Below are 25,385 nucleotides of genomic sequence, written 5' to 3'. Positions count from 1 at the left end.
TTAATGCCCGGAGGCAAAAAAGAACAACCTGCTTATTTATATGCTGGGCAGGCTCCGTTCCAGAGTATGGAAATCTTCAGTGTCATTTTGGTAATAGTTTTCCATTAAGACACCAACGTTTTTAAAAGTCTGAGTAGTTAAATTCCATAGCTTTTTATTAACTTAGGCCAGGCCTTCGCTTTTCTAATACGATGCGGAAAAGGAGCCCTGAAACCTCCCGTGGCTTTCATGCAGGCAGGGCTGCTGCAAGGCGGTGGGGCTCACGGAGCCCCTGTGGGCACCACGGATCTCCCACCCACTGCCCTCTCAAAAGGGGCACCCCTTGTCTTCTCAGGCGGGTAACTGGTGGTCTTTACTGAAATGAACATACAAAGGGATAAAGCTGGGCTCTGTCTTGTCCTTATACAACTGTCTCTGCAAGTGCATTTTAGAGGTTTTCCTGACACTGTTAGCTTGTCCTGTTTTATTTTTCTTAGTGACCCCAGCTTTGTAAGGCACATGTCACTTTACCTTGCAGTGAGCAAAATAAATTATTCTGTTTTTATTTGCTAAATTTATTGTAAAATGTGTTTTAACTGTATGTTTTAGTTTTGAAATCCCTTGCAACAACTGAGTAACAGACATTACTTGTTTTTAGTTTTTTAAATCCTTCACTCCTCATTCAAGTCATTAAGATTTATGGAGTTAGTATGTCTGTTGATGCTGGTATTGCTTTCGTGGCTCTTTGTAGCAAGGATCCAACTTTTGAAGTTAATTTGCCTTCGCAGTTTTCACCATAAGCAATGATGTCCCACAGTGTGTTTAAAGTGATGTGACGGAAGACTGAACCATAGAAAAAAGGACTCGAAGGATCTCAAAAGATCACTCACACCTACTTCAAAGAAGGATCAACTGCGTTTCTGTTGTGACTCACATATATTTGCCAAAATACTTGTTTTTTATAGTGTCTAGTAGTGGAGGTCCCAGGGATTGTCTGGTAATAAAGCCAGTGCTTCACTATATTTTAGAGTTTCTCATTAGGGTTTTCTTCTTATGTCTAGTCTGAATTCCCTTTCTACAATTAAGCTCACCCATTCTTTCCTTCTCTGCTCTATAAACACAGAGAAAAATCTTTTTTCCCTTTCTCTGAAACATCTTTTTTTTCAACATGCTTGAATACCACCTTGTACCCTCAGACTCTTTCTCTGTACACTGAACATCTTCTCTTCGTTCAGCCTTTCTCAGAGATCACGTTTTCTGGTCCTCTGATCACTCTCACCACTTCCCTCTGCACTCTCTGTGCCTGCTTACTGGATCTTCTAAAGCAGAGTGCTCTGAGCTTTATTTGTAATAGAGCTGAGCTAGCACAGTACTGTTTTAAATCATTTTAGGGAGACAGCAGTATCAGAAGGAATCATGGTAATATCTTCTTCAAATAAAGCAAGTAAGGAGTAAGAGGGTATGTTTTGTGGTAGAAGCCAAACTAGCAAGAAACCGAACAAATGGTTAAATTTTCCAAATGAATTCAGTATTTCCACACACCGCCCTAAAAAAAAGAAAAAAAAAAAAAAATCCATCTACAATGCAAATGCAGTGAATAAAATAGAGTTAATATTTCTAGACAATGAGACAGCTTGTATAAACTTGGCTGAAAAAAAATGCAATAAGGAGTTTTAGTGATATGAGGGAAATAAAGTGCGTAAGCAATTTAAGGAAAAAAGAAATCCCCTGAGTGGGAGAATTAAGCCTGTGCTGCATTGGAGGTGCTGAGGGCTGTACTTCAGTGAGAGAGAGAAATTGCATTTCTGTTAGTAAGTCTTAATGAAATTGAACTATTTATAGCAAGACAGTTGCTATAACAGTTTGGTTGCCAAAGCTTTAAGGAAAGACCCTAGGTCACAATAAATGACAGCACAACTAGCATCTGAAATGAAGAATTTACTTTACAGGAGAGAAAAGCAAAGAATGTGTTAATTCATAAAGCATATGCCTACTGTCATTCCTACAGATGGAGAATAGGGCTATGTATACATGGATTTTTTTTTTTTTTGAGATATGTTTAGATTAACAAGTGCTTGCACACTGCCCCCTAAACACTAAAACATCCCATGGAAGAACAGTAAAGTCCCCAAAAGTTGCTGTTCAGTCTGTGTCCCCGCAGAGATTCATTTCCTTCACCACCATTTGGGTTACTGAGGCTCAAGAGGGTTTCTTGTATTTGTTCCCCTCTTTGACTTATACTTCCCTTTGAATTATCCTACTGGACTTTTGAGTTATCCTACAAGCCTCTGCTGGCCTCTGGTATCTCAAGAGCAATTCAAGCAATTAGCTGCTGTCTTATACAGCTAACTGCTGGTGTAAACCAGGTATCACCCGTGAAGAAAGCAAGAGAAGTGGTAAAAATAAAAATGCTGTAGCCTAAAACTGATATCAAATGAATGAGAAAAGGCAGTGCAGGACAAGGCTGGCTTGACTCCCCCATTTGTCTTTTACTCCCCCATATGTTACTTATGCAACATATAACATTCCTTGCTGCCAGCAACAGACTAACCCGTCACACATAACTCACTGCCTGGCCATCACATCTGTAACTTGTGTCATCTGATATTATGTAAAAAGTAGGCGAAGCAAAAGGGCGTGTTACTGCAGTCTAATACAAAAATATTATTTGTATGGAATCTAGTGCAGCAGGGTAGATGTGTTTCAAGAAGCCATGAAAGAGGAGATAAATTGTTTTCAAGGTGTTAATCAAATATACAAAACTCTGATTTTGCCATCCTGAACCTCAGGGTAAAAGAGATTTGAGTTTGAATATTTGTTTCAAAAATCTGTTGCCAGGAAAATGGGATCAAACCCAGGACTTCACTGGGGAAGTGAATGGCAGAATTCCTGCTGGCTTTGATAGCACGAGAGTCTGGCTCCTGCTTAGAATGCAGCAAGGAGAGCTGGTTGACTTCCCTGGAAGATGGAAATGCCTCCCCTTACCCCACTCAGAGGAAGCGCGTCGGACCTTGTGTTGGGCTGAATAAATAATTCTTTGTGTTTTTGGAGACATTCGGACTCATGCTTCAGTGGGCAGCTGGATTAGTTTTGGGATTTTGCCAATGATAGCTGATCTTTCACCATTAATGTCTCAGATTAATATATTGAATTTTCATCCTGGCTGTCATCTCTTTATGCGTAAAATAAGTTTTCAGGTAATGTGTCTCCTCATGTAAATCTGCAAGATATAATGAGTGAAGGTAGAGGGAAAGGCAAGCAGGAGGCTGTGAGAGAAGGTTAGTGACAAGAGGCTCCTTGGAGAGCAGGAAGAGGGTGAAGGGGGAGGAAGGCACGGGGCTGGCCACATGGAGAGTGCCCAGGGTAGGTTCCCTGAGACCCAGTCTTTTGCTGAATCACAGGTTTTGATCTTTGGTTTAGGTATAACCTCTTAAAAAATATCAGTAATTGATGCATTACTATCAGATAGCAAAGGATCCAGTTTGCTTAAAAGACTTGATGCGCTTCTGTGGTAACGCAGGAGTTAATCATCAGTTACACAAATCCTCAGCAACTGAAACACATAAGCAGACCGATAGAAACTATCTGTCTCTTCTGCATCCAGGAAACCGTTGTTTTGTCACAAAGAATAACAGAGGGCAGATAACAGAATTGCCCACGCTCCAGGGTGCCAACACACAAATCCTCACACATGGCTTCATGCAACAAACTCTGGTGAAGTTTGTTGGCTTATTCCAAATAAAGTTCATCCAGATAAAAGATGCACTTCTAAATTTCTCATCCTTCACATGCACCACAAATGCAGTGGGTGCTATGGACAGGATTTAATGGCCAAATCTGCAGTGTTTTGATTTTGTTTTCTTCCTTTAGCGAAGATGCAAGACAATCACCAAGTTCTGGTCTATTTACGTTTTCTGGGTCACACTGTAGGAACCCCTTGGGCTGGGCAGGATGATCCAGGTTCTCTCTCCCATAGTAGCACCTCTTTTCTTCTTTTGCTCGGAGACTGTAAGAGCATATCCCTTCTTTTCTGCTGTGACAGGGTTTCCAGAAGAGCTGAGCACAGTTCCTAGCGTGGTGAGGTGAGGCTGTCCCTCATCACTGCAGAGATGACAGCCATGCAGACAAGATGCTCTGACAAGGATGCTCTTCATCCTCTAGAGACCCCAAGAGCAGGCTAGCTCCCCAGGAAGCAGCAGCAAGCAGGTAGAACTCTGAAATACCCCACACCTGAATCACAAAGCCCTGCCTCAATTTTAAATAAATATGAACAACTTCAGAGGAACTTGTATAATAATGTGGTGTTGGCAGATCATGGGTTGGAGGTAACTTCTCTAGGGGCTGAAAGGTTCCCTTCAGAGGGAGCAACGCAGCCAGGCTGTTGGGAAGCCTTTGTCTCGTGCTATACTTTTATGGACTCCTGTATATTTGTACATGGGAAAGACTGCTTTCAACTGATGGGAGTGTTGCCTCAAACACGGTGAAAGTTCATGACTGTAGCAGAGAACACAACTGCTTCTTAGAATGTAGGTTGATCAGTGCATGGAAGAGCTTGCAGCTGTGGGGGCCTGAACTGTGGTGCAGGCAGTCCTTCCATCTGTGTTTCCGTAACAACGAGCACAGTTACACAGTGAATGCCCTCCCTCAGCTGCTCAGCTACAGGGGAAAAGCCATTGAAGCACCACAGTCTGATCTCTCCAGGAGAGCTGGAGGGCCCTCTGAGAACTCAGTCTCAGAGATACCCTTTGGACTTAGGTTGTTCTCTCCTTAAAAAGGCACGTACCCCAATTCCCATGGAACTAAAGACCCCCATTAAAAATACTGACTATTTGCATGCTGAAGTTGTTATATCTGGAGAAACCGAACTCAATATTTTGCCCAGAGATCCTCAAAGTACCCCTAGATCATAAAGCAAAAATTCAGTGTTTTTTTCCTCCATACTGCTTTGCTATTTCAGGTGTGCTGGCATTGTCTACTCTAATTTCAGTTCTTCCCTTATGACTAATCTATGATGAAGACGTCGTATTTACAAGCAGAGAAGCAGCTCCATAGCAAAAAAGGCCTTGCCAAGTGAGGCAGGAGGGAAAACACTACCTCAACACTTCTTGTCTATCATTCACCTGCCCTCTTACAATGCAAGCAATTCAATGAATGTCATTTTGTATCATTCCGATTAAAACTTTCCAGCTTAAAGGGCGAAGTTCTTTCCCCTACTGAGATTCCCCTTTTATGGGAAGTTTGATGTCAAGGTCTAATTCTGCTTCTGCCTCAGACTCACCCCCATACACAAAGGCACTTAAAGTTGCCAGATAACTTCAGATTCAACCATTGACTGAAGGTCTGCATTGGAACCTAATGATTATTCTCCCCGCAGAATACCACTGTAGTCACTAAAAATTTTGCTGAATAAACAGACAAACAAAAGATACAGCTGTTTAGCATACATTAAGTCTAGGCTCTATAATGAAGGGCATAATAAAAGTCAAGGTAAGAGGTAAGAAAAACAAATGGTTAAACCCACGAAGCAAAGGAGCTTCAAGTCAGAAGTTACGCTGATGTGGAAATTTAAGCAGGATTAGCATCAGGCTTAATCATTATTAATGCAATACTTTGCCTTCATTTTCCGTTCCTGTCCAGACTTGCATTTGGTAAAATAGTCTTGAGAAATAAGCACTGTTATCCTTATTTTGTAGTGAGATTAAGGTTTTAAGCCTGTTCTACAAAAGCTGTTGCAATGGCTGAGGCTAGAAACTTCAGGCTGCCGTATCTACCTCTTCACCGTTGAATTGCTCTCATTTTGCAGGTGTCCTTGGAAATCAACAATCCTTCCTGTCAGCAGCCTCTTGTGTAGGAGGCAAACAAGTGGTGAGCCAGGTGAGGGCACCAGAATGGTGCTGCAGACCTGAACATGTACTGTGAGCCTGTGAAAGCATTGTCCTCTGCTTTCCAGCCAACTCCCAGCTCTACCTGCAGGTCCTGGCTGCAGCGCGCTGCCAGCCAGCCTTGCGTCGCTCCACCTCGCACATCACAAGAGGACTGAATCAAACAAGTAAGGTCTACGCTTAATATTTCCACCACCTAGGTGAACGGTGTACTGTTCTGTGTATCACCCACAAGTGGCGCAGCGTGAAAGAGCCTCTACCAAGGTCCCAAAATGTATATCCCTTGGCAGCTCTCCTCCGCCAGGCGAGGCCACTTAAAAGCTGCTTTCAGCACTTCTGCTAACACTTCTCCGTGGGTGGCAGGAATAATGTGCCAGCTCAGCAGCTGCTGCTTGTCCCAACTTTCAGGACACCTCTAACCATTACAGGGTTGTAGCTGGAAATCCCAAAGCTATCTTCTATTTCCATTTTCACAGCCCACAACCCAGACTGTGAAAATCTTTGAATCCCCAGCAACATTAAAAAACCTTCACCTTCTCTAATAGAGGATGAAAATACAGAGTAAGATGGTCTTTTTTTATATCGTGGCTTTTCTGGATGCTGCTTATACTACCTTGGCTTCATCATCAAGGCCATAGTGTAATTTTTCCCTCACAATCAGATGTTTGTGGAGCAGTGGTTGCGTCAGCAGTTCATAACCATGCTGCACAGTTGTGTTCCCCTGGGCTACTTCAGTAAACGTAATTTGTGTCCTTAAACCACATTTTATGTCTTTTTACTGCATACAAATGCCAGTCCTTGAGTTTAAAGTGGGACATTTGGAGCTGGATTTTACAGTGAATCGGGTTTTTCTTTGGTACCTGGAAACTACTCTGGGGAAATAACTATTGCTACTCCAAAGGCACCTTGAAATCATCCAAACTGAAAATACGATGGTGAAGGAGTCTCAGACTGCAGGTCACTTTGTGAATTGCTAGTGATTTGACAAATTTCCTTCCACAGGAACATTCATAGAAGAAAAATTTTAGAACGAATATTTTTGTTTGTTCATACAATGAGACGTTTCTGTTATGCTTTACAACCTTGGGTTATTTAAAAAATGTGGTACTTCATGTAGCTTTTCTTACTCTCTGATTCAAAGCCTTTTGTCTTATTGATTATTGCAATATGTTTACCATTGTATCCCACATTTCCTCAGAGACTCCCTTTTTCTCTGCTGCATCTCATGTTTTAGACTTGTCCTCAGATTTATGTGCTTCATACCCTATTGTTACTCTGTGTCTTCCCGGTCTTTTAACACTGAAACCCAGTTGTTGCCACTAACTGGTTTCTTCATATGCCCCCTGCTAAAATTTTCAAATACCAGCTTAAGTGATCTTCTCTATCCTGCCCCTCGTGTTTGGAGGATCTCGCTAAAATCACCTGCAATGAGGTAATGTTGAGTCTTTCAGTCTCCTGATGGAACACATCTTTGTAGGAAGTCCTACAAAAGCCTATGTGAACTGTAAGTTTCAATCATGGAACCTCTACCAGGAGTATTTACTCATAATGTGTTTATTTTCCCTGTATCTGTCTGTTTCCCATCTGCTTCGCTTCTCTGAGTAGAGCCCAGCATTTCCACCTCTATGTATAGTCCTTAACACACTGGGGTTTCAATTCATGACTAGAGGAGCGATGTGGCTATGTGCTGCCCTACTATGAATAGCAAATGATACTTGTTATTTGGACATCCTGGTGAGAAAGACTGTATTTCTCAGGCCAGGCAGGATCTGTCTTTTATGCAGTACCTAAAATCACGTGCTTTCTAAAGATGATCAGAAACCTCGAGTAAAATTTTTTTTTTATTGTTAATATCTATGCGTCAGTTAAATGATCAATATCGGTATTAGTTTACCAGAAACAGCGAAGTTTCTGCTCTGACTGCTTGTTTTGTTACTCTTGTGTTTATTCTTTCTGCCTCCTCCATCCCCTCCATGTCTTCTGAGCACCCTCTGCGTAAAACTGCAGTGGGAGGAACAGCCTGGAGTAGCTGTTAGCTGGTTTCACAGAGCTCCTCCTAATTTTCCTTCTCAGAGTTAGAACTTTGCTTTGGTTACTGCACTGGTTTTGTTTTCTTTTGGGGGATATTTTGAGCTATGATATTTTTCTCTTTCTTCGCTGCATGGGAAAAATTGTTTGAATTCAAACTGGAGCTAACTATAATGTGTATGGGAGAAGAAAAGGGGAAGGAAAAAAGGGACGTGGAACCAGCTCCTTGCTTCTGACGTCGAGGGGAGAGGAGAGGCTCCGCTGGACATAAAGGCAGCATCTCTCCTTCCTCAGTGCCCTCTAGCCCTCAGCAAGCTCACAGTTCAGCAGCTATAACTCCATCTAGCAGCTTCTCTCATTGACAGATGCAGATCGCTGCTAATGAGATGGCTGGCGATATTTGGCAGCTGCCGACAGCAGTGGTTCCAGAGGCAGCTTGCTAGAATTGGCATGCCCACAGCATCGGCAAAATCGCAATTGGTCCCGTTGCGTTCCCATGGATACTTTGAACGCACAGTTCTGTGTTTTTCTACTGCGGTGTGGCATGCTATCCTACTTCGAGCATGGAGTGCTTCTATCGTTGTTCTTTGTTTTTCTTTATATCATGTTGCATCCACAGATCAACCCAGTCCTTTAAGGTACTGCTAAACACACCCACCCTGCTATGTAAATTGCTGGGGGGGGCACAAAAGTTCAGTTGTTTTCTGAGCGAGGCCCAGGCTCAACAGTGGCTGATGTGGCAGGCTTTCAAAGCCTGTGGTGTGAAGACTTGAAGCAGGTAAGGTCTGGTTTTGCCTTTGCCTTGGACATTTGTTCAAAATGATTTCTGGCAGTGAGCTGAAACAGGAACCTGACTGGCAGTGAAATTAAAGTATGGGTAGGTTGGTTTAACAAAATCAGATCTCTTCCCTGTCAATATACCTACACTGGCTTGAGGTTGTGGGCAATAGCCCTAGGTCATTTTGGCCCAGGAAATTATTTTGTTTTGGCATTAGTTTGTGAGATATCAGTCTGAATAATAAAACCATGATCGAAAGGATTGGGATGATGACACTTTTTTGAGAAACAAAGGCAGGGAGGGATTTTATAAACATACACACTTTCTGTCTTCCCATGCTGTTGCAGTCCTTGATCAGCTTTGGCTGGGAGGTAGCTGACCACCCAGAGGTGAAGTTGGGTCGCTTTGAGACTCAGCATCCCTTGGCAGGATGTCACATTTAGCAAGCTTAGAATTCGGTGCATGGAGTGAAGTCCACAACTTGTTTAGGCCATCTGGAGAACAGGGCCCTTGCTGTGTAATTTAGCCAAGAAATTTTGCTGCAGCAAAGGCAGTTTACATCACTTGGTCCTAGAACAGCCACATGTTCTGTTCCCAAAGCGCTGGATGGTGACAGTACATACACACATGTTACCAACGCGCTTAGCATCCTTCAGTATGGTCAAAATGCTGCAGAGTGTGGTACTTTCTGGGCTTTTTTTGTCCTAGGTTGAAAAGGGTCTGGGCTTTGCTCCACGACTAGGAAAGATGCAAAATATGGTCAGTCCACCTGGTGTTTGTATCTACTTAATTTTGGAGTATATTTTATTCATTTGCGTATAAATGGCAGAACGCCCATGTTCCACTGAAAAGCTTTGAAAATCACTTATGATGTTGTCCCTACAGAAGCCAGCAAAGGTAGTTCCAATTTAGGGAAACGTTTTGTCAGCTTCCCCTAGTAAGTAAGCAATCGCCTTTTTTGTTTGTTTTCTTCAGACACTAAGTTCTTAAGGTCAGCTGACTGAAGAGAGCTTGATCCTATTCAGCTCTTCAGGAGTTGTTCAAACTTCTTTAAATCTGTAGATGATAGTGCAGCAGTGCTTGCGTGGGAGGAATGAGGAGCTAGCAAAAGAAACCTTCTGCCCTTACTTTTCTCCAAAGTCTGGATCTACTTTCCCGACCTGATAATGTACAGCCGCCACACAGCACAAACCCCACAATCCAGACATTTTTTCACGGCATTTCCACTGCAGTTTCAGCTCTGCAGGTCAGGGAGGGCCACGGCATTTTGAACAGCACAGCCCTGCCAGTGTCAGCCACGTCTTTCAGCCGCGAACTGGCCCTTCACATCTTAACAGCAAGGCGATGCTGCAAGGGGTGGTGGCAGTGCTAGCTCGTGACAGCCGTGGGATGCAGCTCTGCTTTATTCCTCACAGGAAGAGTGCTGCCTGTCCTGGAGACCTTGCCTGGCTGCCCAACTGCAGGGTGGTTAGGATGTCTATTGCCACAGACAGGGCAATTGAGCCCTGCACGCACCAACTTTTCCTGGCTTTCCCTGTTGTTACCGTAATGCGTTTTTGCTGATTCCATCCAGATTTATCTTGTTCCCAGCACCAGAATGGCTCTGTGGGAAAAATAAGTAAAGACATAATTAGCAAGACTTAACATCAGGCTTTCTGAGACACTTTTGGACAGAAGTTGCAAATAAGATAAATATAAAAATGTATTTTTTTATTTGTACTTAACAAAGACATTCCTTTTCAGCTATTTTCTATACCTGTCACCTACATTCTTCTGGCATGTCCTAGCTGCAAAAACTGGGGCTTCAGACATTTCCTAGGGCTTCCAGATGGCTCCCCAAGTTTTATATGACTCTACCTACCCCCTCTGACATTTCTTTCTAGTTAAGATTTGAGTACAAATGGAAATATTCCAGATGGCTTTAGCTGGAGCCAAGTGCCTTCAGTACTTCAGAGCTGCCTAGACAGCCCACTAACTAATTGTCCCTTCTCAGTCTGTTCATGTTAAATTCCACAGAATTCTTTTGGGGTTACAAAAATGTTCTTCTGTGATATACAATATCAGTAAGTTATACTTTGTTCAGTGACAGTCATATCCCCAGTTTCTTTAAAAGACCACATATAGCCCATTTAATAATAGCAGGAATAGCAGACCCAGCAAGAGATTTGCTTTGCCCAAACATGCCTGGCAGCTTCCTCCTCCTTCCCTCAAAACCCCCATGGTTCTTGTGTGGCATGGTATACTTTCTAGTTTTGTAAGAATTATGGATAGTGCTTATGTAAACCAAGGTATATTTCCAAGATTTCCAAGTCTGGCTTCTCATAGTGAGTAATGATGTAATCTGAATATGATTCATTATTGGAAAAGCAAATCTGGAGATACATATTTGGAGTGATTTACATTGAGGGCTGCCTAAGATTTTTAGAGCTTAATTCTCTTTACTTTTGCTATTAGTTGCAGCAGAGTATCCTATCTCATTTCATGTGTTTTCCCAAGGAATTCTTAAGAATGAACACAATGAAATGAGCACAATGGTCTGAAAAATTCTAAAACTAACATCTTCCTAGCAAAAAAGAAGCTAATTCCCAAGCAAGGGAAGAAACCAAACACTTCAAATCCTTTGTTCTGCACTGCTACCTAAGGAGTGCAGAGTGGCTTGCCTCATTAGACTTCAAAGCATGACACAGAATATAGAAGATAAAAATATCAGCAAGACAAGCTTTGCTAATGGCATGTTTTTCATGTTTAAAAAACAGTTTTGTGTTCTACAAGAGATTTAATCAAGAAAGAGCACCAAGGTTCATGCAACTAGAAATTAGCATTCGTTTTGCCTGTTATAAGAAAAAGACCTCTGTCTAGTCAAGGCTTTAAAAGTTGCCATCCCACAGAACAACACCAAAAGGAGAGCAAACTCTTTTAGGGCTTAGACCTGAAACTGCATAAAGCAGAAATCACTGCTGAAATGTCAGAAGACAGCAATCAAAGTCTCTTCCAACCTTTTAGGTGAAGTTGACATATGCCTTTTTCACCCTACATAAAAAGACTAGCATAATTATGTCTATGGTATTTGAATGCATGCTATTAGAGATAAGACATTCATCAGCTGCTTTTATTAAAGACACTGTTAGCATTTTTTTAATTAGATGTATTATTACACGAAGCTGATTGTACCACTTCGTGTTCCTGGAAAAAAATACTGAGATGGGCATGAGAAGCTATGCACTGGCTGGCAAAAAAGAATGAGCATGGGATGAAGCCAAAGGTGAGAAAAAAAATGAAACTGATGAAAAAAACTCAGGAAAATCATTTTCACTAGTTCATGCTGATTTCTAGAGGCATATAATCTGTGATTCCTAAGACTTACTGTTCCCTGTGAACAGATTTCTATACTAGTATACCTCTGCCCCTACTAGAGCTGAGTCTCTGAGTAAGTAACAAGTTCATGCTGCTAGCTGTTACTCCACTGCCTTCTTGTGCAACTCAAGAGGCAGTTCTCTGTGTGGTGGACCAAAAATTTCCAGCCCTGGTGATGACCTTCCTAGGTATCAATACAATTCCACTTAAGAGAGCTTCTGTTTTGAATTTGCTGTTTCTTCAGTTCAGGTCATTATACTTATATTCATAGGAATATACAGTCACTACCAAAAAGTAGTGCTAAAAATGGTATTGAGCTGGCAAAGTCCACTAGATAGAAGTTAAGAAATAATGAGAAATTAAGAAGTGCAGTGGCACCGTATTACAGCTCACACCACATTACAAATGTGTCTGGCAGTAGTGGAACTTAAAAGCTGTTTCACACGAGTGCCAGCGCAACAAATTCTAAATTCCCAAGGAAATTTTGCTAAAGGTTTGCGAAGCTGTCCATTGCCCTAATTCTCCTACTCACTTCTGGACTCGGACTGGTAGACCTTTTCCCAAACCTAGCGTCACAGCACCTTTTATTGTACCAGGGACTTTTATTGTAGTTGGAAGAAACTTTACTAAACAAATAAAGGGAATCTACTGTATTAATTGAAAAGAGTCTACTAGCACAGCTCTGTGAAGCTTTATGTAAAAGCCTTGCAAGTGAACTAGAAGTCAGACTGAACTGTGCCTCTGGCAGTGGGAGCAGAGGAATAAACAACTCTTGACCTGATTTTCTCTCCCTCTCCTGTTACCTTACAGCCATGCAGAAGCCAGGTAGACCATGAGTGTGTGCAGACTAGGTGGGAAAGGAGTACTCCTATTGAGTCAAACGTTTTTAAAGCTTGACAACAAACTTTGTCAGAAATTTTGCTTTTCTTATACAGGAACCAGGTGTGGCTTATGATACTGTGATAAAATCTTTGATTAGACAAAATGTGACGAAAGTTCTGCATACACTAGAATAAAGCTGAATAATCTCTGCCTCTGAAACAACCTAGTTTGCTGCCTAGGAGATAGGGAAAAGAGGAAAGGCTGTTACAGAAGGCAGCAGATGTTTTTCTTATCTATATATCCCTTAGATGGCCTCATTACAGTAGTGTCTGGGTATATTGTTCTTCTTCCTGAACTCTCAGGAGGCAAGGAAGTGATATTTTACCCATTTTCAAGGAAAATTAAGGCACAGGGGATAAAAGTCTGTGGCACTGTAGGAGACTGACCAGAGCCGCTCAGTTTCTATTAATCTGTCTATGGCCCTTCCCTCAGTTCTGTTTTTGCTTCTTGTATGTACAGCTCTGTGCATGGTTTTAAGCATCTTCAGGGACAGTCCCTTCTCTAGTGTGTATAACTACACTTAACATCTGAAATAAAAGATTCTTCAGTAAAAACAAACAAAAGGGAGGAACAGAAGAATGAAGTACATACAATCTTATTTTACCTCTCTGGGCACATGATTATGAAAGTCCAGTTGCATAAACACAAATTCTTTCCTCTTCTCCAGACCCAGCATTATTTAAGCAGTACTGATAGCTGTTGATTGCTGTACTGGTGTGTGCTGTCTTTCTATTCACTCCTAACTTTAAATTTTATAACCCATCTTCCAATTTTTCCACCAAGCACAAACTATTAAACACTTTCTGCACTTTGCTGTTCTTTCATCACCAGAGTGCTCCACCACCACTGAGGAAGATCGACCGAGACTCCCAGATGTGCCCGCTAGGTTTGAGTGCCTGAGTATCTTGTGGCTGTTTTCTCACAGGCTCCATCTCCTCTCTCCAACTTCCATGCCATACCTTTGGGGTCTCAAGCAAGAAACCAGAAAACGAGGAACATGATTTGTGGTTGTGAGCGAAAGTTTCAGCCTCTTTTGTATAAAGGATTTCTGAACCATTCAGAAGGATGTGGTCTTCGAGCAAGGGATTTGGGCAGAATGTTGCTGTTGAAATCCCAAACTACAGTTCTGAAACCTGCTAATTCGGTTGCCATCCAACCTTTCATTGCTGAAGCACCATAGGGGATTTATCACACTAGAGGCTGAGGGTGACTGTGGGTTGTACTTCTATATATGCCTCAGCTATGACAAAGAGCAGTTTGTTACCTGGCTTATTCCTGAGCTGGTCTGGCATCTAGAAATGGAATTGTGGCAGTTAGCTAATTTCTCTCAGCAACTGGTAATCGGTAGGCTCTCCCTCTCAGCAGCACGTGTGATGTGTTACCTCAAAGCCAGGTAAACTGTCTGAGAAAGTGGAGCCCCGAATTCCTTGTCAGCCCGAGTAGTAGCAAATTATAATTAAATGTGGCCATTTTTCAGACTTAGTGTGTACAGGATAGGGGTCTTGGTGTCCCTGGGGTGCAGGATGCTAGGAATGTCTCTAAAGTTATGGGTAGTAGTTTACAACCGCTTGTGTCATCTAAGCAGTAAGCTGCGTTGTGGGTTGCTCTTTCTTGTTCCCTGGAGTACATGAGCAAACAAGGTCAGATGACAGCAAGTGTCCAAATACTGATGTATTCCCTCACTCCCCAAAAGTTGAGGATGTGAAACAGACAAAAAGCAGGGGCACGAAGATAGAATCATAGGATCATAGAAAGTTTTGAGTTGGAAGGGACCCCTAGAGGTCATCTAGTCCAAACCCCCCGCAGCGAGCAGGGACACCATTAACTAGATCAGGTTGCTCAGAGCCCTGTCCAACTTGGTCTTGAAGATGATTGGCCTGAAACCCTGCCTGTGTGTTGAAAAAAATGTTTGAGCTTTGTCTTGGCCAGCTTTAATTTAATTAGAGGGAGGATGCTGCTCCTGTTGTCTTTGGATACCTTTTATAGCTAAAGTTAGGACGAAGGAAGGTTAAAGCTGCAGTAGTGTAAATAATGTAACAGTATTTCATCTTGCCTTAGGATCTTAAAAAAATATGACTAGATGACCATCCTTGTGTGATAAAATCTGTTCAAACAGTACTATTTGTTGAAATAATTTTTGTCTATTTTCACTGGGTGTGCTTTCTGAAGTAAGAATTTCAGAAAGCTTTAATATGAAGCACACAAACAGCAAAGGGTTGAGCTGTTGTCTTTGGTATAATCCCAGATTTTATTTGTTTATACATTAGCATTAAAAAAAATGGACAACCGAGTTCCACCCAGGAAAGCATCCACTTACAATTCTATTCATAAATATTCAAAACATCACTTTATATTAAATATTTAAAGTGTCTAAAGAGTAGCCACTAGAAGTCTTTTAGCACCGTTTTTATAAGTCTCACTTCATGGTAAAACTCTGTAACTAGTGGCAACTTAGACTGAGACTAAGCCACAACACCCACAGCCACTGTGTTTCACAGTTAGTACTCCTGCGACTGGCCACATGCCTGCCCCAGTGCATGACTTTCATTGACAGGGTCAAAGTCATCCAAATAAAAAGCAAATGCTGGATTTCCCGATTCTGGCCCAACTCTGTTTTTTTGTTATTAGCTATAAATCAAAGTTGAGAGAGGGAGTGTGTGTTAAAATGGTAAATGCTTGATGGCATGCTTCTCCCTAAGATAAATTAATATTGAACAACATGAAACTCATTGAATGAGTCAGTGAATGAGTCAGCAGAGTAGTTAGTGGCAAAAGTGCAAGCCTACGGCTGATAGACATGATTTAGAATCAAAAATCTACAATCTGTTTTCTTTATGGAACTGTAGAGATCTCAGGAAAACAACTTAACATGATTGCCCAGGCCAGCAAGAAACCTTCTCCTTTATCACATAAACACTCCTCTCTGTGAATTGAACCGTAAAAGTATATCCACAGAGAGGTCATCTACTGCTAGAAAAGTTTACACATACTTCATTTCATTATATTTTTTTCTATGAGATAAGAATATCTAGGCTTGATTGAAATTAGCACACTGACACTAGCTAACGCAATTCATAATGCTTGGCTTTTATTCAATATGAAATCCCAATAGGAACACAAAACAAAGAGAGCATGACTGTGTAGTCAATGATTTTATTTTATTTTTTTACTAAAGGAAAGAATAAAACACCCTGAAAACTACTATCTGTTGTCTTTAAAATGTGTGCTGTTAGGCAGTGCTCAGATGGGTAGTGCCAAATGCGTCTTATTAAAGTCTAAATTTATACATTGACAATACCTGGGTATAGCAGTTAAATAATAAAACCCATAAAAATTGAAGATCATATTATTTTAAAGGGACTTTTAAACAGAGGGATATTTGTCCTAGGCTGTAATTTATGGGATCATACACTGTTTGGACTTTTGGAGTTTAAAACTGCAACTTCACACATGATGGAAAAAGTTTTTGACCAAAAACAGAGTTCAGAAGTGCTCACCAGTGTTGGGCCAAAATATTCCATCATTAATCACTGTCTAAATGGAAAATCTCAAACCCAAAAATGTTTGAGCTTGAAAATGTGTGTGTGTAGGCAGGTGTCAAGGAGAAGAGAGGAAAGTTCTCTATGTTTCTGGTTTTCTTCTTTTTCTGATAAAAGACTTTTTTATACCAAAATTTTGACAAATGTATTGTGAAATTTGTCACAGAAATATACTCCTAAAGAAGTAGAAATGTCACTGAACAGTCTAAAGAAAATCAGCTGTCTTGAATAGCCACGGAAGCTTGCATTACACACCCAGCTCCTTCATGAACAGGTTTTCTTACTTAGATTGTGAATCTGTCTTGATCCTTTTGCTGGAGCCTCACATAGCTGTTGAGTTGATGTGTCAGGTATCAGCGAAGCCCTGCTTTGTCATCCATGGTAATGCTCTGTTTCAGGTTCATCAGAAGTAGCAGGTAGTCCATACACATCACTGGTGCTGCTGGAGCTTACGAGGGGGAAATTGGTGCACACATGGGACTGCTGGGGCAGGTGCACTGGACCAACTCAGTAGCATTAAAACATTTTGAGATTTCACCCTCTCTAGAGAAAGTGCTTGAAGTCTCCCCCAGTGGAGCTGGTCCTGAGCTAAAAATGCAGTGGGGTTCAGGAGCTCAGAGGTGTGTTTGCCTGTCTTTGTTCTCTTTTTGCTCTTCTGCAAAGTGTCAAGATGCTGCCTGAGAAGTTGTTAGCCTAGAGCTCTAAGGTAATTAATTTGAGAGCAGTTCTTGTGAAGGTGACCAAGCACTGGTGCAGGTTGCCCAGGCAAGACGTGGATTCTCCACCCTTTGAGGTGTTCAAAACCTGACAGGACAAGACGCTGAGCAACCTGCTGTGGCTGATCCTGCTCTGAGCATAGAGGGTAGACTAGACAGTCTCCAGAGGCCCTGACCGATCTCAGCTGCTCTGTGTTTCTATGAGGTACTAACGATCCTGGGTAGCAGTTCTTCCTACACTAGCTCCAAGACTATCAAATGGTTCCCCATTCAGCAGGGTAGCAGGCCTATTTCAAGGCCTTGCTGTCTCACTACGCACTGTATAAACTGGAGTGTCCCAAGAGACACATTAAAGTTAAATATCAGGCCTTCAATCTCTAGTAAAGCTAAAGTTCCATGGATTTTATTTTAACAGAAAACTGATTTACTGTTTGTGTTTGTGGAGCTCTCAGGGTATCATTATCAGGACCTGGTCATGACAGACAGTGCTCAAACACAGAGCCAAAAGGGACTCTCTATTTCTCAAAAAGTCCAGCTCAAGCATAAACCAGAGAAAGATGGATGAGAAATGCATGGATAAAACAAGCAGATCTTAGTTAGCAGTGTTAGGAATCTAACTATTATCAAATATTTGTAGGCATTTCCTGAGCATGGGGGAAAGAGATCAGCATGGGAGAAAGCACAGTAGTTCTTGTCTGAAAATGTAAAAAAAGAGTGTTTGTGGCCAGGAGACAGTCCAATCATTTGACTGCGCAGAAGTGAGTGATTGAATGAGTATATGAGAAGGTCAGTGCAAGAATAAGGCAAATAAGAAGGACGAAGAAGCAAGCAATGTTGGATATTAAATTAGTATGAAATTAATATGAAATATGGGTTTATGCCAAAGGGAGGGAAATACACAGATGAAGACTAAATGGTGGTCATGGCTGAAGAGGGCAGGTAGTGACCAGAAATAGGAGATTGAGAGAGCTGTGAAAAGAAGGAGGAGAGAAGAGATGCAGAAAATCCTTGTTTTCTTAAGTTTAAAAACTGATGTGGTAGTTGTGCTCCCAGAAGCATCCCTCCGGCAGCTGGAGAGCCCTGTCCCCGCCTGCCAGACATCACAGTGTGTAGCCACATCCCTGTGGGCCGTGCAGAGCTCCCATGTCAGGAAAGGGAGAGACGGCTGAGCCAAGAGCACATCACGCCTGGCCCTGCAGGCACATGGCATGTGGCTTTGGGTCCTTGTCTTTTCAGGGCAAAAGAAGGCACATATTTTACTAGCTGAAAGTCATAGTAGTTAACTTATTTTCCCACTTATATTGCTAAGCATTGAGTATAAAATAACCCATACCTATGCCACTTAGCCAGCAGACGGGCAAGAGATTAAGCATACGGAATGACACTTGAGAAGAATGCGAGCAAGTGTAAAGACATCTTCTTGAAGAAAAATACTGGATATATTCAAGCTAATAGGCAGGCTGGTTAAAAAAAACCAAGCAAATAGACTATTTATATATGTAAAATATGCTCTGTGTCAAAGATTGTTGCTGACCTCATTTGTATCGATATTATGGCGCTATCTAAAATAGTAGAGTTCCTGAGACATTAGTGCTGGTAGTATGATAAATGAGGTCACTGTATGAGCTGGTCTGTATGGCTGCCATCTTTTGAACTTGCCACAGCTGTTGTTGCCAGTGTCCGGTGCTGCTGTGTTGCCATCCTCACTGTACGGCTGAAGTGCCCAGGTTTTCCCCAGGGCACACAAGGAGCCAGGCAGCCCAGAGAAACACAGCTCTTCTCTGCTTCCCTGATGCTGGGTCCACGCGTTGCTTCAGCTGCAGCAGCAGGTCCTGAAACCCGGCTTGAGAGGCACCTGAAAAGTTATCCCATTATTAACAGTCCTTGTTTTCCTTCCCATCTCCTCCTTTCGTTAACGTTTTCCAGTAAGAGCTGTGGCGCATGGTGGTGAGCGTGCAGATCAAGCTTTATTTGGATTTAGAGCAATCAGAACTTGCTACTGTCCTTTTTTTCAGTGGGACATTGTCTCCTCCAGTGCTCCCCAGCCAGCACGTGTGATGGCCGTGCTGCGAGTTTGTGCCTTTGCAGCGCCTGTGACCAACTTCACTCAAAGCGTTGACGCTGCGTGAGGTTCTTATGGCAACTGCAGAGGAGCCATGGGCAGCACTGGGGGAGGCCATGGTGGAGGTCTGTGTTCGCTATGGAAACACACAGCCCCTAACTTCCTCAGAGAAGCCGATCTATGGTGTCCTCGCTCCTCCGTCTCGAAACACCTGGACAGAAGGGGGTGCGTGAGGTGGCAGTGCCTATAGGAAGCCCCCAGAGTTGCTCACCAGTCTGGAGATCCTTCTTGAGGAGCCCCTGGCACTACGATGTCAGGTCCACAGGGCCATGTCCTGGGCTGTCCTGGGCGAGGACGCAGCGAGACGGGAGCACCTCCATTTCGCTCACCTAGAAGTGCATCTGCAACAGATGCAAGAACCTGTTTCTTCCAGGCAGGGCCCTGTGACGCCATCATTTTGGCTTTCCTTCCTTCCTGCCCTGGCACCATGTGTCGTGTCTCCCTGTGCTTAGTACAGCCTGCCGCACTGCCCCTCGCGGTCTCTGAAACGGCTGGCCCCACAAAATGTCTTCTGCTGGAAAGCCACACTGTCAGTCTCCAGAGGAAACTCGTGACTTTTATTAAAAAGGATCTCTAGAACTTCTCTGTGTGACTTTAAAAAAAAAAACAACGAACAAAAAAACAAACCCAAACCTAACAAGAACTAATTAAGAGCAGTTAGAAATTGCTAACTCCAGCACAACACTGGAGAAGATGGAGAAGGCCTGTTCACTGAAATCAGAGTCAGCGCCGTGCTCTCCAGGCCTGTGGAGTCTAATGAGATTTTTTTTCACTCTTAGCAGTTAGAGAAGATGATAAGCAAACAAGAGAAATACACAGATTTCTCTTAGTTTAGACAACTAAAACATCTCGCATTCTTGCTTTAGCTGTTTAATATTTTATTATGTTTTAAAAGTCCTTCAAAATTGTCTCTATGTCTGTGCAGGCATTAATGTGCTTTTTTGAACAATCTTGCACATTTCTACAACATCCATTAAAGATGTCAATGTAAACACTCTTTATGTTAAAAGACAAAGTTAGTCCAGTTGACAAAATCTTGATGGGTAAATCAAAGCTGGATATTTTAGATTCTCACAAGGACGTGGATTGCAATAGACTTCTGCTCTGTTGTGCCTTAAATCTCCATGATCTCCATGATCCTTCTGGCACCTTGTATGCCAGCAACCACATGCATATGAGTAGCATCTTTGACTTACACAGAGGTACTTGTGCAGGAATGAGTTTGAAGTTCCGGATAATATTTTTCTGTGGTGACATTTGGCTTGATTATCTTTATCAATTATGAAATACTTTTAAGACCGTCCTAAGAATGACAGATTTCCGTAGAGGACCTAGATCTGCCATAAACTTTACGCTCCTCTAGGTGGTAGGTACCAGTCTCCAGACTCAGTTTGGCTCCCCTCCCTGCCACTGCCAAGTAGTCCACTATTTTTAATTGCATGTGTTTTACATTCTTTTGTTTGTAAGCCACATTCCATTTTCTCCTATGATATAGAAAAGGAAGAAGAGAAATGTAATATTTGTGAGTTCTACCACTGAATGAACTCGAGAAAGAATCTCACTATTACATTAGAGTACAGCAGAGGAGAGTACAGGGTGGGACAGCAAAGTGGAACAGGAAAGCGTAGAATAGAATAACAAATCTCAGAAGGGTCAGAAGGGTGTCTTCTATCCTGTGTACAATGGCCTGGATCCCACAGTGACGAGGCGCTGGTGCCAGAGGAGTTCTGGATTACAGATGACCTTCTTAATTCACTGGCCAGTAAGCTCTGACAGAAAGCTAGATGTCTGGAAGATATTAAATTCATATAGAAACTGTTTGGTGGTTGATGAAGAGTGGCCCCCATTGCTGTCCCATTTAAGGTAAAGGCTGCTGACTGAACTCAACACTTATCCTCTGTGTTTGGCCTCCTAGCTAACAGTCAAAACTGTTTATTTTCAAGCTAGTCACAGATCATGCTGCCTCCTGCCTCTTTAGAAATTATGTGACTTGCAAAGTAGATAGAAAATTCTTGAGGGAAAATAAGAATAAATATGGGAGTACTCGGAGGAGGGGAGCATGTGTGGCAGAAACTGGAGGTATGAGAGGATGAAGCTGGGACAAAGGGCAGAGGGACAAGGAGTGCAGTGGGGATGTGCGGAGAAATCAGAACTCTGTTCGAGTCAGCTTCCAGACCTCTGCTGATTACTTAGTGTATATGTCTGAATATAAGGGGGGGTGAGGGAAGAGAAATGTTACTTTTATATATTAAATTGCTATAAAAAACAGTTGGAGCTTCAAAAAGGTACTGCTTTTTGGAAGACTGAGTAGCGAGTCCAAAGCTTTAGCAATAATATGTATCTTTCCAACAGGTTCAGCTGGCTTAGATTTGTTAGATTTTTAACACCATTTCTTCGATGCCGTGTTAGAGGTCCCTGCTTTTAGGAGCTCATGACTGTAAGGACAGATATGGAGCTAAGATATAATGAGAGAGTTAGAGAAAACAAATTTATTTTTTGTTTGTCTGTTTGTCAAGTACGTAAACTGGATGTTCTTTGGCTGTAAGCTACTTGGAACAGTAAGTGTTAACGATAAGAAGCCGTAAGCTTGTTAAACTCCAAATCCTACTTCCCTCACAGATTAAAGTTCCCCCACCGTGTATATACATGTTACCGTGTATATTCTTAAAACTAGTTAAAGACCAGAGTACTTAGGACCTTTGCTTTCTCTTTGTGTTGTCTGCAAACAGCACAAGAAAGTTAAATGAGGCTGTTGGGTTTTCACCAGTTTTAAAGGTCACCATTGTACCGTATATTCTTTCGATGAATCATGAAATTCATGTAACTCTCTCTTTCTTGCTCTGTGTTTTCCAAAGTATTGCTGAGCCTGAGCCACATCGCTCAATTCCCAAAACCAATATAATTGTGTTTTGGCTGTATATTCTTCTCTATAGCAGATTGATTTTGTACAGCTCTGTTCAACAAAATTTATCTTACCCATTTCAATACAGTCCTGTCTGGAAGAGCTGTTTAACAGTAACAGGATGACACATGAGGTAACCATCTACTGCCAAGTTGGAAATTTCAAAAGAAAATATGCCTGTACTGAATTCTCTCTTACAGCCAGTTACTGGTATTTAGTTACTTATGGGGAAAAAGACATTGGGATTTAATGGAATTTGTGAGATCAGTTGCTCAGCATATCTGGAAGTCAGAGCATATGTTTAGTACTTAAAGGTATTTAAACATGTTCAGCCTGAGGACTCCATGTGTAAAAATGTTGGTCAACATACACGTAATCATGTAGAGACAGAAAGAATGTACTCTAACGAATCTTTAATCTGTGCAAAAGAAAAAAATCACGCCAAAAAGATTTCTATGTAATTCAAATTCATTTTATTCTTGAAAATCTTTCTGGAAGGAGGGAATACGAGACACAGTTCACACTCATATGTCAGGCTTAAATAACCAGTTCTGATTGAAAGGTCTTCTGTTAATTTACTTCCAAAATCTTGGACATGTAGCAGTTTTCAGCTGATGATGCGCTTATAATAAAGCAAGGAGGTAAAGACCATGCGTGGATATGTTGTTTTGGGGGATCTAAGTCATCTACATTTGGATCCTTGGGAGCTTGAGGTGTACATTTCCCATGTGTGTCTGTCTGGGACAAAGGCAATGAACCATGTTTCCAGTTCTCAGACTAACTCATTCTGTGAGGAGAAAAAGTAAACAAATGAGAGCTCTATTAAGTACGTGGGTGCTGACAGCACCAGAAGAGTTTTGGAGGTTTGTCCATTGTCAGAGGAATGGCCTACACTTTTTAAAGGTCTGTAAAGTTTGTAAAGGTTCAGACTTCTGAGGTTTGGTGATACCAAGCTTGATGCTACCGTCAGCCCCTGATCAGTAACGTATTTTCAGCTACTTGCTTCTCTTTCACGTTTTCTCCATGCATCAGAACAGTTGGCAGAGAGAATGAACTTATTCAAGGACAAATATGAAAGAGACTTTATACTCGTCTTTCCCCTCTCTCCACCATAAGTGCAGTTTATGACCTTATGCTTCAGACCATTAACACTGAAAGATTTTAAATACGGTGCAGTTGTATCGCCCAGAAAGTTAACTGTGCCCTTCATCCTATAATTTTTTCTAACTGTGTTAAAATTTGGATTTTTGTCTCCCAGGCTTTTGGGTGAGTGTTTTTTTGAAGTGTTCTCGTAAAGTTCAGGACTTTCCACAGCTTTCCACTTTTTTCAAGGAATTGATTTCCTTGAAAGTAGTTATTACTTTTTCTGCCGGATGCCAAGACAAATACAGATATGCAAGGTAATGACAGTATAATAGGTACTCTCAGTGGTGTGGGCTGATCTCTGTCCCTTTCTCTCCAAAAAGAGTTGAGTAAACCTTTTTCAGTCAGGCCATCTCAACCCTGTGAAAACGCCAAAACTTGTATTTGGGTACCTAAGCACAACTGTAAGAGCTCAACTTTAACTTTTATTCTGGCTTTCTCTGGTGTTACTCAGACACCCATGTATTTCTCTTGGAGTGAAGCTTTGAAATGCACAGTTATCAGCATGCATTGTTAAAGTCCTCATAAAGTAACAAGCAGAACAAAGCCATACTGTGTAGTCCCAAGGAGAGAAATCTGATCTTTTCTCATAAAAGAAACTTACAGAAAGGAACCCTGCAAGAAAATCTTCCATAACTGAATATGTGAAGAAAAGAAATCAGAAATCGAAAGAGAGGTAATGAAAAGACAGGACAAAAAAGTAACCAGCTCACATTAGTTGTCCTTTTTTGGAGGTGTGAATTTGCAGAGCAGAAGTGGATCACTGTTGCAAAACTCCCTTTTGAACTACTGAATACAAAATACAGTAAAGTAGGTATGGAAGAATTTACAGCTGACAAAGCTTGGAAGTCAGATTTAGGATCTTAAAAAAATGTTAGTCCAAACAAGATATTTGTGGTTCATCGTCAGGTGATTTTGCCAGTGGGAACTGAAAATCTTTTGTCTTGAAAATGATGACTTCGAAAGTTCCACAGCTCCAAAAGACCCACCTAAATGAATGTTATGGGCTTTTCTTGAAAGACAAATACTTTATTTCTAATTAGTGAAGAAAAAAAAATGTTGAGGTACTCTTGCTTACAACTGCAATTAACTCGATCCCAGACAAAACCAGGAGACATTGCTATGTCCGTCAGAATTTTTTTAATAATCAAGGTTCAATTATACTTACATGGGAGCTTAATTTGTGCATACGTCCATGCATTTACAAACACAAAAATAGGTTACAAAAATATCTTTTTTTTTTCCTGAATATATATCCTGAAGATATGTTTCATATATATATTCCTGAATAGATATCCTTTTTTTCCTGAATATGTATTGAAAGCCTATGGGTTTCATAGGCTTCATGGGCTTCATCAGAGACAGAGGCAACAAAGGGAACCTGGTCGTGGGTGTCTACTACAGGTCGCCTGATCAAGGGGAGTCTACTGACGAAGCCTTCTTCCTCCAGTGCTAGGAGGCTTTGCGCTCGCAGTCTCTTGTTCTGCTGGGGGACTTCAACCACCCTGACATCAGCTGGAAAAGTAGAGCAGAGAGCTGTCGACAATCCAGGAAATTCCTAGAATGCATTGAGGATAACTTCTTGAGTCAGGTAATACACAGCCCTACCTGAGGGGATGCAATACTGGACCTGATGCTCACCAATGCAAGCGAGCTCATCGGTGACATCAAGACTGGAGGCAGCCTGAGCTGCAGTGATCATGCACCCGTGGAGTTCATGCTCCTGAGGGATGTGGGAAGGGCGAGGAGCATAGTCAGGACCCTAAATTTTAGGAAAGCCAAATTCCAGCTTTTCAAGGAATTAGTCAGTAGGACCCCCTAGGAATCGGTCCTCAGAGGCAAGGAAGCAGAACCAGAGCTGGTAGACCTTTAAGGACGCTTTCCATAAAGCGCAGAGGCTCTCAGTCCCCACGTGTAAGAAGTCAAGCAAGGAATAGAAGAGACTGGCATGGCTGAGTCGAGACCTGCTGGTCAAACTAAAGGGCAAGAGGGAACTGCACAGGCAGTGGAAGCAGGGACAGGTATCTGGGAAAGAGTATAGGGATGCTGCCCTGGTGTGT

The sequence above is a fragment of the Opisthocomus hoazin genome, chromosome 2 (assembly GCF_030867145.1).
Source record: "Opisthocomus hoazin isolate bOpiHoa1 chromosome 2, bOpiHoa1.hap1, whole genome shotgun sequence".
Lineage (NCBI taxonomy): Eukaryota > Metazoa > Chordata > Aves > Opisthocomiformes > Opisthocomidae > Opisthocomus > Opisthocomus hoazin.
Note: the sequence above shows the minus strand (reverse complement) of the source record.